Below are 20186 nucleotides of genomic sequence, written 5' to 3'. Positions count from 1 at the left end.
AGAAAATACGATCTTCTCAACACAAAAATGTCTGGAGAAAATTGAGCTTGAAAAGGAAAAGCAACAGAGGGACAATATTTTCTTCGAGGTTTTAAATGTTACGAAAATGTAAAGTTACTAGAGCTATTTGTGCCTGTTAAGTTATGTACGAGCGCGTGCAGGCGCATGCCATGGCACATGTGCGGAGGTCAGAGATCAACTTCCTGGAGTTTGTTCTTTCCTTCCGATATGTGGGTCCCAGGGAGCAAACTAAGGTTGTTAGTCTTGATGACAAATGCTAAGCCATCTACCTGGCCCTTAATTTATAATAAATTTGCATGAGTATATGCTAATTCTATATAATAGAATTGTGACTATTTTGTACATGTATATAGTATATGTCATATTACCCCTTTCTCTCTCATTCCCTTCCCTCTTACTCATTCACTAATTCCATTTTCTCTTCCTGATCCTCCTCCTCCTTCTCTTCCTCCTCTGGAACTCACTTTGTAGACCAGACTGCCCTCGAACTCAGAAATCCACCTGCCTCTGCCTCCCAAGTGCTGGGACTAAAGGCGTGCGCCATCACTGCCCGGCCCGAGTCAACTGTTAACTGCATATGAATCCTCAGGAAAGGTGGGGCCCGATGAGCTCCCGCTCTTCCAAGATATGGTGTTAATGGGCCCGGTCAGATAACCACGCCTGGTCTGCATTCAGAGTGCAGCAGCCAAGACATGCCCGGAAGTCAGTGTACCGCACCCTACTCCCCACTTCCTGTTGCTAAATGTAAGAAACCGTTTAGTGGGCTTCATCTACAGAATATAAAGATTTCCTTGTAAGCAGGCTATAGCAATAAATTCTGACCCAGGATCAGGTTGCTGAGGGGGAATGGGAGTAGATCCAGGTGGCTTTGATGGGAAGACGGGGCTGGGTTTGTTCCGAGGTAGCTGCTGGGCACTGATTTAGGGTCATCCACGTAGACCAGTGTTTTTACGGAATAAACTGAATCTCAGAAATCGTCCCTTTAATTTCACTAGTTGTTCTAATAGCATCGTGAGCAGAGGCAACCCATCTAATTAAGTGTACTTGTATAGGCAGGCGTTCCCATTAGAGAAATAAAAATCAATGGGAAGATTGTGTTAATTTTCACAGCCAACAATACCGGCCCACATTATCTGACTGTTATATACTTGGTTTTCTGTCTATTTATCTGTTGGTTACTTTTTCTTTTAATGATACCATCAAGTGTAATTATCAAGTAATCTTCAGGGCATAAAAAGACGCTTCATTCAGCTCCTTGGTAATCGCAGTCATTACTGTACTCTCTGCAAACAACTGGATAGTTCTCGAAGCATCGGAAGGCTCCCAATCCAGAGAACTGCAAATTACAGAGTAATGATTCTATGTACTCTGGCCATAATTTCAATGTAATTGGTAGAGCATGAATAACTATGAATTGTGGCACGCACACACAATCTATTTACAAGAAACGTGCACAGTTGTGTATGGTTGTCTTAGTTAGGGTTTCTATTGCTGTGATGAAACACCATGACCAAAAAGCAAGTTGGGGAGGAAGGGGTTTATTTGGCTTACACTTCTACATTGTAGTCCATCCTTGAAGGACACCAGGACAGGAACTCAAACAGAGCCAGGAGCTGATGCAGAGGTGGCTTGCTTTCAGTTTCAAAGGTTTAGTTCATTATCATCATGGTAGGGACTATGGTAGCATCCAGGCAGGCATGGTGCTCGAGAAGTAGCTGAGAGTTCTGCATGTAGACCAAGGGGAACAGCAGGAAGAAAGAGACACTGGGTCTGGCTTGGGCTGTTGAAACCTCAAAGCCCACACCCAGTAACACACTTACTCCAACAAGGCCACACCTCTTGATCCTTCTCAAGTAGTGCCATCTCCTGATGACTAAGCATTCAAATATCTGAGCCTATGGGAGCCCTTGTTATTCAAACCACCACAATGATATGCCCAGAGAAGCAAACCCTACACTGAATGCTAATGATCTAAATAAACATTACTTTTAGACTCTCTTCTCACTGGAATGGATTCCATCTGTTTTGAGATGCTATGGGGGGAGGGGGCGTATAGTGAAACTGAACTTCAAAAATGAGATTAAAAAAAAAAAAAAACTTCTTGTGGTTTGTTATGTTCCCTATGGCTCCATGAGGGCTTGGATGGCAGCTTCTGGTAAGTGGTTAGGTTACATCCTGAGGGCTCTGACATAGTGAATTGAATAACCTCGTGATAAGTTCATAACATGGTGTTTTCAGGAGGTAATGGAAATTAGGATTATGTGTCTTAGCTGAGGAAGCAAGTCATTGGTGAGGGGGTGTCCTGAGGGGATGTTATACCTTATCTCAGTTTCTTCTTATGTCCCCTAGTTTCTGCTTCCTGTGGCGAGAACTGCTTTGCCTTCCTCATCATGATGGGCTGGACCCTTTGAAATAGTGAGCAGAATAAGAACTCTTCCTTTGGAGCTCTCTTGAGTGTTTTCATCAGAGACAAGAAAAGCAATGTAATGTTGGCGGCCAAGAGAATGAGAGAGCGTACTGAAGGGTGGATTTTCTAGGGCAGAGGGGTACCAAAGATGACAGACTAACTATATAAGAATCTACATGCTCCCCACTCCCACTAACATAAGAAAACTCTTAGGTTTCAGTTTTAATGTGCAGATGTTTGGTCATTGTCCAAATTTAAGATTGCCCAGAAGCAAAGTCCAGACTAGGTTTGTCCACAGTAGCTTATAGGAGAGGTGATTTCAGAAGCATCAGGAGAAATGTGGGATGAGGAAGTGAGGTCAGAAGATGAGGATGCGGATAACACACGTGGCTATTAACAGGTGACTGGAGGCCCCCTGGGAGGAACTCTTAGAGTTAATCCCAGCAGAAGTGAGGATCCCCCCCAACCCCTGCCACCAAAACAACAACCAACCAACCAATCAACCAAAAAACGTTCACCCACCAGTGCTTCATCCAGCAGCAAGGAATATCCTCCAGGGAATTCCCTTTCTGGGCTTGGCTGAAAGTGGGTAAAATATACTTGGAGGCTCCTCAGTTATACAATGATGGATGTGCTCATGTGTCACGGGACTCTCAGTGAGTAATTAGCGATAACTATCAAGTTTTTTCTTGTATGCAGTTTCTAACTTCCTTCCTGTAACTTGTTTTCATGGCTTCCCTTCTGCACCCTGAAACCACCAACACTGTTAAAAGGCAGCCATTGTCTTCGTCCCTTCCTCAAGACATGTCCAAATAAAACATCCGTAGTCTCTTTGAACACTCCCACGTGGTGGCTTATGCAAGCACCCTCCAACTGGGCTGGCTGTCAAACCCGTTCAAATGCCTGGCCATTCCTTCCTCTCCAGGTGGCTCCCAGGCCCACACATAGTTCCCACAGGGTGAAGGACAATGAGGGTAGTGTCATTCTGTGCTGGACAGTGCACTCTGAGGAATCGGCCAGACGTTTCTCTGAGTGCTGTTGTCAGTCAAGACACAATGATCAAGTTCTGTCACTGTGCCCTCGCTATCTTAGTTTTCTTTCTGCTTGAGCTTCTTTAAGCTTTCTCCTTCTATGTTAGTAGATGTGATGTACTTCAGTGTGTCTTGTTGGTTTCAGTTCCATTAGCATCACATTCCATTAGGGAACAGATGGATGGATGGATGGATGGATGGATGGATGGATGGATGGATGAGTGAATGGTGAATGTATTTGTATTGACAGTCTTGCTGTGTTCTTTTAAGACAGGGTCTCACTTTGTAGTCTTGGCTAGCTTGGAACTCACATGTATAGCAGGCTAGCCTCAAACTCACAGAGATCTGCCTGCTTCTGCCTCCCAAGTGCTGCAGTTAAAGGTGTGTGCCACCACGCCCAGCTTTCTCTCCTTTTTAGAACACCATTGAGATCAGGATGTTGGCTGAGAGGACTTGTGGTACCCAGGAGTTGGTGATTGGGTACAAAGATGCATTGGTTGCTTTGCATCGCAAGGAGAAGCCATCAGCCATTGGGCTAGAGCTTTCCTTAGGAAGCTAAGCTGTGGGTGCCTGGCTCCTGTGGTTTGCCCATCATTCAAGCCACCATCCATTTCAACAAGTGATTACTGCACTAGCTACAGGGAGCAGAGGGAATCCCCTTCCTCCTCCTCCTCCTCCTCCTCCTCCTCCTCCTCCTCTTTTTAACTTTTATTCTTTTCTCATACATTACATCCCAACATCAGTTTCCCCTCCCTCTACCTCTCCCCTCCCCCCAGATCAATTCTCTCTCTGTTTCCCTTCTGAAACAAACAAACAAACAAACAAACAAACAAACATTAAATCTCCTAGGGATATTTACTAGACATGGCCTAACAAGATATAATAAGACTGGGCACAAGCCCTCATATCATGGCCAGATGAGGCAACCCAGGAGGAGGAAGGGGGCCCTGAGTGTAGGGAAAAGATTCAGAGCACCCCTCCCCCCATACTCCCATTGTGGGGAGTCCTACATCAATCTACACAACCATAAGGAATATGCAGAGGACCTAGCTCAGACCTATATAGGATCCTTATTTGTTGCTTCAATCTCTGAACCCCTATGAGCCGTGCTTACTCGGACTAGTGGCCTGTGTTCTCAGGGTGTCCCAGGCCCCTCTGGCTCCTACAATCCTTCTTCCCCCTATTCTGTGGGATTCCTCTGCCTTCACTTAGTGTTTGGTCACAGGTCTCTGTCTCTCCTCCCATTGGTTGCTGAATGATGCTCCTCTGATGCCAATTGGGGTAAACACTGAGCTACGAGCATAGCAGAATATCATTAGGAATCATTTCATTGCTTTTTTTTTTTTTTAAAGAACCAGTCATGTCTGGTTCTATCTTGAGTCTCTGGGTTATCCTGCCTCTGGTTCCTGACTATCCAGGTAGTATCAGGCATGGCTTCCTCTCCTGGCAGCCAGTCCCATAAGTTCTATACCCCCATTGCCCCAGAACCACTTGCAGGCAAGACAGATTGTAAGTGGAAGGTTTAATTGCTGCATTGATGACCTAGTTACTCTGCTAGGAGCCTTGCCTGTTTTTAGAAGATGGTCAGTCCGGGCTCCATGTTCTCCATTACTAGGAGACTTTGCTAGGGTCACTCTCGTAGATTCTAGGGAAAGTCCACTAAGTTTCCACATCATCCCCCAAGAGATGACAAGATGAAATTCTTGTCATCTCTCCCAGTATACTCTCTTTTGTCTCTCCTATCCCCTACCCAATCAGTCCCTCCTCTTCCCATCCCCACCTGCCCCTAAGTCCATCCAAAAATCTATTCTTCTTCCCAGAGATATCCTGGAGTAATCAAACTGAGGACTGAAACCAATAAAATAGGAACAAATAGAACAATACAAGGAATCAATGAAACAAAGGGTTGGTTTTTTGTGAACATCAAAGACAGACAAATCCTTATCCAAACTAACCAAAAGAGCAGAAAGAGCTTTATCCAAATGAACAAAGCCAGGAAGGTAAAGGGAGCCCAACCACAGAAACTGAGAAAACAACAGAACCGTTAGATCACACTTCAAAAGCATGTATTCCACAAAGTTGGAAAAATCTAAAAGAAATGGATAATGTTCCCAACAGATACAACTTACCAAAGTTAAATCAAGATCAGGTAAATTAAAAAAAAATCCCCTTCTCTTTCTAAGCTAATGATTGAGAATAATTCCAAAAGATCCACTCATAGACACTGGGGAGGCTTAACCATTAGCTAAGCTAAATGTGTGCTTAGGCCTTGTCTTAGTCAGGGTTTCTAATCCTGCACAAACATCATGACCAAGAAGCAAGTTGGGGAGGAAAGGGTTTATTCAGCTTACACTTCAACACTGCTGTTATCACCAAGGAAGTCAGGACTGGAACTCAAGCAGGTTAGGAAGCAGGAGCTGATGCAGAAGTCATGGAGGGATGTTCTTTACTGGCTTGCTTCCCCTGGCTTGCTCAGCCTGCTCTCTTATAGAACCAGGACTACCAGCCCAGAGATGGTCCCACCCATAAGGGCCTTTCCCCCTTGATCACTAATTGAGAAAATGCCTTACAGTTGGATCTCATGGAGGCATTTCCTCAACGGAAGCTCCTTTCTCTGTGATAACTCCAGCTGTGTCAACTTGACACAAAACTAGCCAGTACGGGCCTAGACAGGTGGCTTAGTCCTGTACTGTCCTAAGCAGGGGAGGTGACAACTGCAGAGTGTCAGCAGGGTCAAAAGAAGAGAATGACTGCAGAGGAGTCACTGCCACTGGTCAATGTGACCAGCATCTAACAGGTCACATCCACTCCGATGAGGGTAAAATAGGGCTAAACAAAAGGGCTGGTAGGAACTGGGGAAACTGAGCCAATGTGGGCCGCCGTGCAAGGCAGGGGCTGGTCCTCGCTTTGGACCCATGTGTTCTACCAGAGTCAGGGTCTACAGCCAGCTGAGGGAAAGCCACCACAGTACCTATTAAGTACAGGGAAAGGGGGAGGATGGTAGCCAAGGGTAGATCATGGTCTAGCCTTCCATGCCAGGAGAGGTGAGGATGGCTGGAGTAGCAGTCGTGCCTTTTACTCCACTTCCACTTCAGTTTGCTGGGTTCAGAGCTCCTAGGAGATGGGTGATGCTAGGACTTCTGATGGATTAGACTTTTGGTAAAGAGAAGTGACCAGGAGGTTGAAGAAACTGCCCACAATATCGTTAGGACATCTGCTACTCTGTGGGTGGCAAGATAAATCTTAACAGTTGGAGGAAAAGGGAACCAACCATTCCAGAGTTGTAGGAATTGACTTGAAACTTCCTCATAAAAATGATCACGCCCTGGGACTTTCAGGACACCCTCTGTGACGTTCAGCTCAGTGCTGGTTTTAGCTTCCTATTGCTACATAGTAGACTCTGGTAACCATAGCAACTTACAGCCCACCCCTTCATCCTCTGATAGTTTTGTAGGCCACAAGTCCAGGTGGGCTTGACCGGACTACCCAGTTTCATCCTCACACCTGAGATGACATCTGGGCTGGCTTCCCATTTGGATGCTCTTGGCTTTGGCTGTTCCGTTCCTGTTTGTTCCAGCTGTTGACAGAATCCAGTCCCTTGAAGCCTTAAGTCTAAGGCTTTGTTTCCTTGCTGCTGTTCATCTGGGGATGTCTTTGGCTATAGTCACTGAGCACCCTTCTAGTCCAGTCCCCTCCATACACAAGACAGTCACTATGCCCTGATTTCTCCGTGTGTGTGTGTGTGTGTGTGTGTGTGTGTGTGTGTGTGTGTGTGCATGGAGGCCAAAGGTCAACACCAGGGTGTCTTCTACTGCTTTCTATGTTATTTTCTGAGACAGGTTCTCTCATTGAACCCCAAGTTTGTGCCTTGCCAGACTGACTGGCTAGCAAGCTCCAGGAAATCTGTCTTTCTTACTGTCATCAATGGCAAGGTTACTGGTAGGTGCAGCCACATCTAGATTCTGTGGATGCTCAGGGATCTGAACTCAGGGCCTCAGGCACGACAGCAGACATTTTACCCACAGAACCATCTTCAGCCCCAACTCTATATTTTAAGGTAAACTGATTGTTTAATTTGCTGGCTAGAATATGGACAGGTAGATTGCTCACGGGTGAGTGGAAGGACATGGTCCCTGAATGGAGGTTTTGTCTGTTGTAACAAAACAGAGACAGCCTGGATCGCTGGGGATACTCCAAGCCAAGCAACACTGGGGCTGCTCATTTTTAGATGTTTGCCCATAAAAGAAACACTTCTTTTTGCATGGCTGGTTCCTATATCCCAACTCTCCACTCCTGCACCCCAACCCAATGCTAATGGCCATGTCCCTTGAGTCACGGCTTGATCACAAATTCCTTGAGTGTTTCTTGGCTGAAATTCTCAAGAGAAAGATATTTCTTTGTAACTCCATCAGGCATAGAAGGCAGCTGCCCAGCCTGGAACTGTATTTCCTAGTCTACCTGGCAAAGAGGCAAATGTGTGTGTTTACGAGTTAAAGACCTTAAGGAGCCCCTTTCCCTGTTAGCCCTGCTAGGTCATAGGAGGTGAGGGAGGAATTGCAAGGGAGGAGACTAGGATCCCGAATGCAGCCGGCATTTCCTAACACACCACAAATGCCTATCTCAGGAACTCCCTGCCTGCCTGTAGATAGGCTGCCTGTGGAACTGAAAGGATTGCAATTGTGTCTACCCCCCCCCCCCCAGTGACACCTTCATCTATGTGTTCTAGGAACAATGAAGCTTTCAGAAAGGTATGGGGGAGGTTGGTGGTGTGATCCTGTTTGTAGCTCCAGTATCACCTAGTATCTGACTGCTCGCTGCCCATTGCTTTCTTTGCAAAGGAAATAGCAACTGTATTTTTGTACATTTTAAAAATTGTATCGTAAACTTTCCTCAGACTTCAGGACGTATACTCAGACTCTAATGGACCTCTGAAGTCTTCCTCAGGCCCAGAATACACACACTGTGCATTACAGTACTGTCTGGGTCCAGGGCAGACAGAGCTTAGAGTCAGTTTCAACACTGATATGCCTACCTTGAATAACTATGGCCATCTAAAAGTCAGGCTTCTCTGCTGAGCACCTCTAAGATGCTATCTTCCAGCTGTAACCTGGGACGGTCTCCTGCCTTCTGTTTCTAGCCCCAGGCTTGAGTCTTTGCTATCTCTCACCTTTCAGGCTCCCTGGAACTTCTGGATTTCTTCCTTCAATCCTGACCAGTTGACACATCTTCTGGGATGTGATAGGTGGCCTTTGATGCACTAAATCATGTTTCTACTCCTGCATGTGGAAGATGTGATGTGCCCTGTCAATCACAAGAAGGCCCGTTCAGACTGCCCGTGGGTGGCTTGTTTGCCCACTAGGTGGCGCGATTGGAACCCAAGGAAGAGAATGGAAGTAGGGGTGAGGGGAGGGGAGCTTTTCTATTAAGACACAAAGGAAGGGTTCTTTTACTTTGCTTTCCCTGTTTATTCCACCCTCTAACATCACCGCCTCCCCCACCCCCCAATCCTAAAAGTAGCATTGAAACAAGGCACCTTTCTATCCTTCCTCCCAGGGGATTGCCGTGCCTACAGTAAAACAGGAGGCTGAAATTTTGCCTCAGAGCCTGAAACCAGTTTCATTGACTCTGGGGCTGCAATTGAAGCTCACAGGGCACCTCCTTTCCATCCCCTCCTTTCAGCCGATTTTCTCTAAGACCAGGCGAGTAAGAAACTTAGACAGGGATCCCCTTTCTTCTTCATTCTATGCCCCCTTCTCTGTCTCTCTTTCAGCTCTCTCCGTTCTCAATTTACCTTGGAAGGAGGAACTGTGGGAGAAGAAAATGTCTACTGTCGATTAAGCGTGATTTCCCTGTAGGGACAGCACAGCGCTTAAGTGGCTGGGCCGGTTGGCCTGAGTGGCAAGCTAGTTCCATTGTTCCTACTGAATGAAAACAGAAACGAGCTGGGAAAGGACGCAGCCATTTTCGGAGCGGTCAAAGACGTTTATACATTAGAAGAGGTTTTAAATGTTGGAGAAGGGGGACAGGGGTCTCAAACTTTGCCTCTGAGTTCCTGAAAATGATCTTATAAAATGCAACAGCATCTTGCTGCAGCCAAAATCTGCCTGGGAGCGTAACTAACAGACCTTTAGCAGTAGAGCCCCCTTTCTCTAGGGCTCCCTCTACTGGTCACCCTGGGAACTCTAGGCCCCTTTAAATTAGCTTAGAAAGCCCCAGGCAGAGAGGGTCCGCCCTCTTCTCCAGGCAGGCTGGGCAGATCCCCTGATAGGCTAAGGTCCACTTGGCTCCCAACCATTCATAGTAGAACATAGTTTTGGAGTTTACAGTCCCAAAGATCCCGTTATTCACACAGAGAAAGGCATGAGGCAGCCCCACCTATTTCTGATTGCTCTTCCTTCCAGGGTGGCCACCTAAGAATCCTCATCAAGGCTTTTTCTCTTCATTTGCTAACAAAGTGATGGGGCTTTTTGTCTCTTTTTGTGTGCCTTTGTTCTCCATAGGTTGTGGGGAAATCCCTCCAGCAGTTAGGCAGACTGACCAATACCACCCAGGAAACAAAGACACGAGCTAATTCTGCCATGGTTGTAAACTAGTCATGAACCTTTTGAACAATCTTAATGGAGTGGGATCAAAGGCAAAGTGGCTTTGTCTCCCAGCCTCTGGAATTACTGCGTCCTTCTCTAGTAAGCAGGCCCTCTGGTGATGACTTAGACTCAAAGGCCTGCTCACGCTCTACTAGTACAGATGTTCCAGTGTATTAAGGCTGTCTACTTCTCTGTCCTGCCAGGCTCAGGACAGAAGGGACAGGAAGTAAGAGGGGCAAAGGCATGGGCCATCTGTCCCTCTTGCTCCTCACCTCAGAGTGAAGGCACATGTCTCTCCTGGGGTCTCCTCCCTCAGGCTCCAGACTCTAGCCCAAAAGAAAGGCTGAAGGGGCTAAAGGGGACGAAGCCAAGGTGAAGGACGAGCCACAGAGAAGATCTGCAAGGTTGTCTGCTAAACCTGCTCCTCCAAAGCCAGAGCTCAAACCTAAGAAGGTCCCTGCAAAGAAGGGAGAGACGGGGAAAGCCGATGCCAGTAAGGATGCGAATGTTCCTGCAGAAAATGGAGATGCCAAAACAGACCAGGCACAGAAAGCTGAAGGTGCTAGAGATGCCAAGTGACTTGTGTGCATTTTTGATAACTGTGTACTTCTGGTGACTGTACAGTTTGAAACATTAATTTTTATCAAGTTTTATAAAATGCAGAAAAAAAAATCTGGATGTATTGTCAGGGGGAACATTCACAGTAGAAAAGAGCTTATGTATCTTACTTTGTTGATTAAGATAAAAATCACTCATACTATGTCCCTCAGCAATCAAACTCCTCCTTTTGAACCTCAGAAAAATTATAATAATAAGGACCCTTGATAAAACACCATGACCAAGGCAACATATAAAAAAGAATGCACTAAATTTGGAGCTTAAAATTTCAGAAGGTAGGAGTCCATGATCATTGGTCCAGGGAGCATGGCAGCAGGCAGCCTAGCATGGCACTTGACACTGGGGAAGTAGCCAAGAGCTTATATTTTGGTCTACAAGTTGGAATCAAAGGTAGCTAACTAGGAATGGTGGACTAGTGGCGCACTAGTGGCCTTTAATCCCAGCACTTGGGAGGCAGACGCAGGTGGATTTCTGAGTTCAAGGCCAGCCTGGTCTACAGAGTGAGTTCCAGGACAGCCAGGATTATACAGAGAAACCCTGTCTTGAACGCCCCCCCCCCCAAAAAAAAACCCTCAAAGCTGGCCCTTAGGGACACACCTCCTCCAACAGGGCCACACTTTCTACTCCTTCCCAAATACTCTGGCCAACTGGGGATCAAGCATTCAAATACATGAACCTACTGGGGAGGGGGACATTTTCATTTGAACCACCATGAGTACTACTCATGTGGCCTGCTGTCAATCTTTTTTTTTTTTTTTTTCCTTTTGGTTTTTCAAGACAGGGTTTCTCTGTGTAGTCCTGGCTGTCCTGGGACTCACTTTGTAGACCAGGCTGGCCTCGAACTCAGAAATCTGCCTGCCTCTGCCTCCCGAGTGCTGGGATTAAAGGTGTGAGCCAGCACGCCCGGCTCGCCTGCTATCAATCTTGATGGTACTTCTTTCTAATCAGAGCTATCTCGTCACTGTGAATAAAGTTACCTTGCTACTTTTGCAGATTATTTCTGTCCCTTGATTAAGAGACCAAGAATCCGGGAAGACCCATCCTAGATCCCCATGGCTGGTAACACCTCATCCTTCTCCTATCAGATCTGACTCTGCTCATATCTGCTGGGATGGTGGGGAGGATGCTACAGTAGTCATGTTGTCCTGCAGGTGAGCAGGAAGACTGTGTCCTTTCCTTCTGGCTCTCTTCTCCTCAGGAATTACATATATATGGGTGGGAAAAACACATCCTCAAAAGCAAACCGCTTTGAAGCAATTATCATTAAAGGTTTAAAAGAGGGGGCTAGAGAGATGGCTCAGCGGTTAAGAGCACTGACTGCTCTTCCGAAGGCCCTGAGTTCAGCAACCACATGGTGGCTCACAACCATCTGTATAGCTATAGTGTAGTCATATACATTAAATAAATAAATAAATAAATAAATAAATCTTTTAAAAAAAGTTTAAAAAAAAAAACCCTAGTCTTAATTTAATAAAGCAAGTCCTAAGCAAGAAAAATGCCTTTTTCCACAGAACCATTGGACTCTGCTCTCTAAGACCCATTACTATGGACTTTATTCCCACTGTGGCTCTAAAGGCAGACCAGCCTGCACCCCACATTTCTCAGATACTAGGAAAACGATGCCTCTTCTCACCATCTAGTCTTTCACAGCTTTCTGGCATTAATTCTTAGAAATAATCTCTCTTCCTCTTAAAAAAAAAATCTCAGCAGGGTGTCTGCAGTTGATTGTAACAGAGTCCATTCCTGCTGACTCATCATCCCTGGACCATCAGGTAGCTGACTAACTACATTTTCCTCAGAGGAGTTCCTGTCAGATGGTGCCCTGACCCTCTGCATGCTGTCAACAGGTCAGCAGACTGAGTAATGAACACAAAGGAACTACATTATCCCTAGAAGCTGGGACTTCTAGACGATACTGCTGTGCAGGGGGTGGTTACAGTAAGGATTTAGAGCCGGTGAGATGATTCCAGAGTTTCTATGTGATCCTGACCTGACCACCTGGGTACTTTAAAACAGGGAGGGGAAGCAGGGACAACACCCAGAGCTAAAGGGCGTGTGTGTGTGTGTGTGTGTGTGTGTGTATACATATATATATATACATATATATATATATATATATATATGTGTGTGTGTGTGTGTGTGTGTGTGTGTGTGTGTGTGTGTGTGTGTATGTCTATGTGTGTGTGTGTGTGGTGTGTTGTCACAGCTCCAACTTTCATTTCAAGCCCCAGCTCACTGAGGTCTCTACTTTTGCTTGGTTCCTGGACTCCACCAGAGCCTGAGGCTTTATGACTGCAAGTCAAGAATGTCATCGCCCAGCCTGGGGGTGAAACGCCCTGAGTGACCACACCTAGAACCAGAGAGTGGGTTTCCCTTTCCACATTAGTTCTGGAGAAGAAGGAAGAATAGGTATGGATGCAAAGTCATGTAACAAAAATAACAACCCTGACTCAGACAGGTAGGAGAAAGCTGAGATTTGAAGGACTTTTACTAGAACAGGGAAGAAGCTTGCATGCTAAGTTGATCATAGAAAGCCCCATTCACTTGCTTCCCGGAAGGGTAAGCCCCTTGTATTCATTTGTCTATGAAGCATCCTTTACTCTGACAAAAGCATGCAAGATTCTGTGTGTAAATGTAATGCACATAAGAGGTTTCCCTGCTGTGTGAAAGATACCAGAGCCCCTCAGTGCTTAGAAGCAGAGCCTTATGGTGAGATGAGAATGCTCCATGCTGAAAACAGTCTACATTAGCTAGCAGTTCCTTCTCCATCCGCCCCATCCGCCATGTGGCCAGTCTGACCCAGATGACCGTTTCAAGCCAATCTCACAGGGAAGCTAGGACACACATTCAGAGGCCCCTCTAAGGTAGGGGCTGCTTACAATCTTCAGTAGAGCCAAGTCCGGACTCAGGAAGATCACGGAAAAAGAAAACAGCCCACATGAAAGGCTGGAGATCTAAGGGGAACTACGCAATCAAAGGTAATGGGGAATATATGGTGTATCTAAGCAAAAACTCTCTAAGCAAGATTATTCATGTACAAACTGTGGGTTAAAAGAGACTTAAAATACCGGATGACACTGGATGTAGATAGGAAGCAGATGGGAAGGCAGAAAAAACTTCCAGGCCTTCATCTGTCTGAGAAAAGATAACAAAAAACTATGAACCTGTGAACCAGTAAAGGAGACAGGCTATGGTGATTCAGGTAACCAGAGAACACCAGTCTACTTACTGTGAGGGTGTAGGGACACAAAAACAACCACCACAAAATAAAGAGCGGCTAGTCTAAATCTTTAGACAAGAAAAAAGAAGGAAAAAAAATAGTATTCAAAGTATAGTCAATGAGATGCAGTGGCAGCCACCAGCCTGCGTCCATGCCTGACAATGTGAGCTCAAGCCCCAGGACCCACAGGGTAGAAACGGGAACTGACTCTTCCGGTCTCCACGCGTGAGCTGTGGTGTGCATGCACCTGCCCCTCCTCCACCCTGCACACACCTGCCCTGCACACTAAAGAACTGCATTTAAACAATGTAATAATAATAAAAAAAGGAACAGTGAAAAATAAAGGAGGTGGTACAAAATAAGAATGGAATGTACCAGAGATGACAGCAGAGGGTGTGAGTGTCAGACACCCTGCAGTTAGGAGACCACGTGACTGGAACATTAAACATATCCAGTTATAAGCCATCCATGCAGAGCAAATGGAAAACCAAGGTCATGGAAGTGAATATTCCAGAAAGAAAACATACCAGGCAAACACTGGCATGAAGAAATATCACATAGCTGTATCAGTACCAAACTAAACAGTGGAGAAAATTTAAAAAACACTATTTACTACATAGTGATAAAGGTTGGTTTTTTGTTTTGTTTTTAGATTGGGTCTCACTATGTAGCCTTCACTGGCCTGGGACTTATCCTGTAGACTGGCCTTGAACTCACAGAGATCTGTCTGTCTCTGTTTCCAGAAGGCCAGGATTAAAGACATGTGCCACCACACATAATTGTGATAAAGTTTTAACTCACTGGAAAAAAGGTAAAGATTAAAAATCAACTTATGCAGGGCAGTGGTGGCAAACGCCTTTAGTCCCAGCACTTGGAGGCAGAGGGAGGCAGATTTCTGAGTTTGAGGCCAGCCTGGTCTACAGAGAGAGTTTCAGGAGAGCCAGGGTTACACAGAGAAACCCTGTCTTAAAGAAAAAACAAACAAACAAATAACAACAACAAACCCCCAAAACCACCACCACCAACAACAATTATAACAGATAATGGAGCAAAATTAAGAAACTGTGAGGGAAATTGGGTAAATTCATCCTATTTAGAATAAGATAGTAACAGAATGTTACATGTTAAACTTGTAGCATATAAAGGGTGGAGTCCTGATAGGAAAATATGCATGTGTGTATACATGTATACACATATACATTAAAAGAAGAAAGCAAATATAATGATCAGAAATAAATAGCAGTCTCGCCATGTCTAGGTGGAACCAAGGCATTTGAGTATGACAGAACTTTCTGGTTTGAAGAACATCATCTCAATTGAAATTCTGTTCGTACCAATCACAATCAATTAGGAAGTAGGATCCTTAAGGGATAGTATTTAAACATAGGCCAATATAAGACGCCTAGGAAAGATCCATTAGAAGTAGGCCATGTCTGTTATGAAATTTCATTGAAAAATACTAAAGTCGACCTAGTTAAATGGAGATCTACACTATGTATTTACGTTGTTGTTAAGACTGATTTTAGTGTCACAAACTTGAACAAACCTAGTAGGGAAAGGTAATGGAAGGATTGTCCTGATTGCCTAGATTGATGTGGGAAGACCGTCCCCACAGGTGTAGCAGCTCAGATAAAAAGGGCGGGCAGAAGGCAGGTTATTCCCCTTCTGCCTATGTGGCCTTCCTCTTGCCTGCCAAGTTCATTCACCCTGTAGTAGCTGCTGTGAGTCCTTTGCTGACACCAGAACCAGCGTTTCAGGCTCCATCACAGGCTAAGGACCAGTAGCTTTCTTAGAGCCTCTAGGTCTTTGTCACCAGAGTAGGACTACTGAGGAACCCAGCCTTGTGAATGGAGCAACTACCATGTTATCATCCCCCACAGTGTGAGACAGCCACAGAGGGATGACTCCAATGTCACAGACTCAGCTGCTTTGATGTGAGGCAGCTGTCATTACTGTTATAAGTTAACTAAAAAAAATTGTGTTTGTGTGTGTGTGTGTATACAGGTGTACACATGCCTCCATATGTTCTGTTCCTTTAGAGACCCCTAATATAATCATTGCTTCATGCAGTATTGAAAAGGTGTTAGTATTCAATTTAGATCCACACAGTCAATGAAATTCCAATAAAAATCCCAGCAGGAGTCAATTTGTGCAACTTGATGAACTCGTCCTAAAATTTGTTTGAAAGACTGAAGGGATAATCATAAGCCTTTCACTCTCAAAGAAGAACCAAACACAAAATCAATTCAAGGTATCAAGGTAGACTAAAGATTTAAACACTAAGTGGCATCAGTTCTCAAAGCTGAGAAGTCAATACGTGGGAATGTCTCTGTGACACTGAGACAGGAAAGAGTTCCTTAAAGATGATGTGCAAAAAAAAAAAAGAAACCACAAACCCAAGCATTGGAACTTTATTACATTAAATGCGAGAATGTGTGCCTTTCAAACGAGTATTAGCTGAGTGAAAGGCAAACCCCAGCTTAGGAGAAGATATTTGCCAAACATATAATTTAGAAAAGAGTCAGAGGCAAGACCTAGTGCGGCTCATGCCTGCCATCCCAATACTCTGGATACAGAGGCAGTTCATGAGTTTCAGGTCAGCCTGAGCTACACTGAAAGATTTTGTCTCAAAACAAAATAAAACAAAAAGAGTATTAGGAAGATATAAAGATTACCTAAAATATACAGAGGAGGCCATCTCAGTTGAAAACTGGGCAAAGGGATGATAGATAGAAAACACCAATACAGGGAGGGAAACTATACCCTAGAAAAAGCAAGAAAGTAATCTTTCAACAAATCCAAAAGAAAATAGCCACAAAAACATAATTCCACCTTTAACAGCAAAAATAATAGGAAGTTACAATCACTTTTCCTTAATATCTCTTAACATGAATGGACTCTATCCCCCCCCTCCCCCAAGACATAAACTAACAGACTGGATACATAAACAGGACCCAGCATTTTGCTGCATACAGGAAACACACCTCAGTGACAAAGGCAGACACCACCTCAGAGTAAAAGGTTGAAAAACAATTTTCTAAGCAAATGGTTCCAAGAAACAAGCTGGAGTAGCCATTGTAATATCGAATAAAATAAGCTCTCAACCAAAAGTTATAAAAAAAAGATAAGGAAAGACACTTCATACTGGTCAAAAGAAATATCTACCAAGAAGATCTCTCAATTCGTAACACCTATGCTCCAAATACAAGGGCACCCACATTCACAAAAGAAACCTTACTAAAGCTCAAAGCACACATCACACCCCACACAATAATAGTGGGAGACTTCAACACCCCACTCTCAGCAATGCACAGATCATGGAAGCAGAAACTAAACAGAAACACAGTGAAACTAACAGAAGTTATGAACCAAATGGATCTAACAGATATTTATAGAACATTTCATCCTAAAGCAAAAGGATATACCTTCTTCTCAGCACCTCATGGTACCTTCTCCAAAACTGACCATAGAATTGGTCACGAAACAGGCCTCAACAGATACAAGAAGATTGAAATAGTCCCATGCACCCTATCAGATCACCATGGACTAAGGCTGGTCTTAAATACCAACAAAAACAATGGAAAGCACACATACACATGGGAGCTGAACAACGCTGTACTCAATGATAACTTGGTCAAGGAAGAAATAAAGAAATTAAAGGCTTTTTAGAATTTAATGAAAACGAAGACACATCATACCAAAACCTATGGGACACAATGAAAGCAGTGGTAGGAGGAAAACTCATAGCTCTAAGTTTCTCCAGAAAGAAACGGAAGAAAGTTTACAATAGCAGCTTGACAGCACACCTGAAAGCTCTAGAACAAAAAATAAGCAAATACACCTAAGAGGAATAGAAGGCAGGAAATAATCAAACCAAATAGAAATGAAAAGAACTACAAAGGATCAACAAAACCAGGAGCTGGTTCTTTGAGAGAATCAACAAGATAGATAACCCTTAGCCAGATTAACCAGATGGCACAGAGACAGTATGCAAATTAATAAAATCAGAAATGAAAAGGGAGAAATAACAATGAAATATATCTTTTTTTAATGACATTATATACTTATTTATTTATTTATTTATTTATTTTTATTATATATAAGTACACTGTAGCTGTCTTCAGACACTCCAGAAGAGGGAGTCAGATCTCATTATGGATGGTTGTGAGCCACCATGTGGTTGCTGGGATTTGATCTTAGGACCTTCGGAAGAGCAGTCGGGTGCTCTTACCCACTGAGCCATCTCACCAGCCCGAAATATATCTTAAAACAACTATTCTGTTTGTTGAATATCAACAGTTGAAAATATTAAAATCATGTTCTACAAACATCATGGAAATATTGATAATTTTTCTCACTGTGCTTGAAATTAGCATTTTCTTAATGTTTAACTTCAAAGAGTTTTTGCTATTTTGAAATTTTTAAAATATACTTACTGATAAAATAATTTCTCTCCTAGGAACACTGATAATCTTTTTAAAATAAACTGATTGTTAGAAAATGTATACAGATACATACATGATGTGTTTTAAATACTCTCTCACTATGTCAGGTAGTATCCTATAAGGGCTTTTGAATATATTTCTTAATGATTCATTTTTAATATTTTATGCTCTTTTACTATGCTTAACTCCCAAAGAGTATTTTGTATGCTTTGAAACAATTTAGTATTCAACATTAGATATAGGATCCTCAGTTATAGATAGTATTATATATTCAATAATGATATTTTTAGGGTATGAAAGGATATGAATATAAAAGAACAAACTTTCTATGTATTATGTAATTCTCAAAGTAGTCACTATTATTGATATGTTTGATGTATAAAATGCATTTAGATAATAAAAACACTAAAGGAAATTGGGTCAAGGTCAAGACTCGAGTCTTCTAGATCACAAGTATCTATCAATAATAATGGGGAAAGATGTCACTCCACAGTGAGACACTACCTCAGACTCACCGGTATGGGTCAGGGGATTATCTACAATAGCAAAACCTTTGGTTTCTGAGGAGTGGGTTTATTAAGTGTGTGGCAAGCACAAGTAAAGCAACATACAGGGTTGGGGCTGTGCAAGAGGAAGAGCCAGAGCTTTAGCACTCATGGGATGCAGCTGGGTGTACCTCAGGGAGGCAGAGCCACAAGGACTGTGTGTCCTGGCGACTTCATGCTGTTGGCATTTTGCTCTGCTTATTGTCTTCATGGTAACCACATCCCTCATAATTATGAGTTATATGAAAACTCTACGGGGGGTTTCCAGCCTCTCACTGGGCAGTATGGCTGGTACTCACAAGGATAGTGCTTGATCTTTGTTCAAGCATTGCTGCTGGAGCCAATTAATACTTCTTGGAAAGAACTTGGAAATGCAGGTGGTTAGCCATGACTCACCGGCCTTAGAGAGAATTTGGAGCTGTAGATTATTAGTGAAGTTAGGTTAAGATGTTTTTGTCAGTGGCTCTGTTGTAGAAATCTTAGAAAAACAACTTGAAGTTCTGAAAGGCACAGTTTTAATAGTAAGGCTGGGGATTTTTTTTAAGGCCAGGGAACAAGAACAACGGCAGCCCAGCTAGGACTAGCTGACACACCTCCCAGGCAAAATCTGGGCTGATGATCAAGGTGATGATTAATTTCGTGTGCCCATTTTTGCCTTCAGCTTCCTGGTATGACTTAGTTAAAAAAAAAAAAATTAACGAGCAGATGTACAACCTGAGGATTTAGAGTAGAAATGACGTATTGGTTTTTTCTATAAAAGCTTAGATTTGTGATTCTTCTAAGAGTTTTATAAGATTAAATAATAAAATAACTGATCCTTTCTTTGCAACTGCCTGCCAGTAAAGAGAAACAGGCTGAGGAAACTCCCTTGCTTGCTTAAACTTTGTTAATCTATGGTAAGATGCTTTGTTACAAATAGATGTGGGTTCTTGGGAATAATTTGGTTTTTTTTTCACTTGTAATATGTAAAATGTTTATTCATGTGAGGTTATTGGGGAACATTTTTTAAATGCATACTCATTGTAACCATCCACTGGAAGAAAATTAGAATGTAGCCACATAGCAATTTTTATACTGCTTGATATATAAGCTGTGGGAGAAAAAAATAAAGTGGTTGGAGCGTTGCTTCATCCACCCAATGTATGTATGTATGTATGTATGTATGTATGTATGTATATGTGTGTATATGTGTGTATATGTGTAGCTTATTGAAGCTTCCCGCTGTGTGTGTGTGAGAGAGAAAGATTCTTTTCCCTCTCTTTTGCTGGTCCCCAAGGATTTTTTTTTTTTTTTTGTTCACTAGCCACAAAGAATT

The 20186-nt window shown here is 43.5% G+C and overlaps 1 long non-coding RNA gene and 1 pseudogene across 1 annotated transcript; both read left to right on the top strand.

Annotated features, from left to right (window-relative positions):
* The first annotated feature begins 6096 nt into the window (after window positions 1-6096).
* Window positions 6097-8740, top strand: Gm46745. The gene is made up of 2 exons (XR_001783329.2): window positions 6097-6277; window positions 8634-8740. It is a non-coding gene; the product is annotated as a predicted gene, 46745 (long non-coding RNA).
* A 1463-nt stretch (window positions 8741-10203) lies between these two features.
* Gm16510 lies at window positions 10204-10711 on the top strand (annotated as a pseudogene).
* Window positions 10712-20186: the final 9475 nt, after the last annotated feature.

This window comes from Mus musculus, chromosome 2 (genome assembly GCF_000001635.26).
Source record: "Mus musculus strain C57BL/6J chromosome 2, GRCm38.p6 C57BL/6J".
NCBI lineage: Eukaryota > Metazoa > Chordata > Mammalia > Rodentia > Muridae > Mus > Mus musculus.
Note: the sequence above shows the minus strand (reverse complement) of the source record. Positions and strands in the feature narration are given on the sequence as shown.